This window comes from Chinchilla lanigera, unplaced genomic scaffold, assembly GCF_000276665.1.
Source record: "Chinchilla lanigera isolate Chin_1 unplaced genomic scaffold, ChiLan1.0 scaffold00092, whole genome shotgun sequence".
Lineage (NCBI taxonomy): Eukaryota > Metazoa > Chordata > Mammalia > Rodentia > Chinchillidae > Chinchilla > Chinchilla lanigera.
In genome coordinates this window covers 3,384,817-3,385,258 of record NW_004955493.1, presented here as the reverse complement: position 1 = coordinate 3,385,258, position 442 = coordinate 3,384,817, and positions in this window count along the sequence as shown.

Genomic DNA, 442 nt, shown 5'->3' with positions numbered 1-442 from the left:
AAAACATGAGATGTGCAACTCCCTGTCAAGGGAACTGGGAAGGGAGAGGTTTGGATCTTGCTCCAAGCCTGTTGAATTAGAACAGGATCCTCTGCATAGGATATTCCCTGCGGGTCCCCCCTGGGGAGTGACATTGCCACTGCGCCCCGTGAGATTCTGCCCTGCTCCAGGTTGGGAACCGCTGCTTCCTCAATTGCGTTGCTGTCCCCTGCAAACCTTAGTTGTTCTGTGGTTTTGCTTAAATTGCCCTCTGATGTAAACGGCCAAACCCCCAGCTGCACAGCTCATTTCTGCCCGCTGTGTTTTTGTTTTTGTTTTTTTGTCTTTTTGAGACAGGGTCTTACTATGCAGTTCAGGCTGGCCTTGAGCTCACTTTGTAGCCCAGGCTGGTCTCAAACTCACAACGATCCTCCTGCCTCAGCCTCCCAAGTGCTGGGATTAC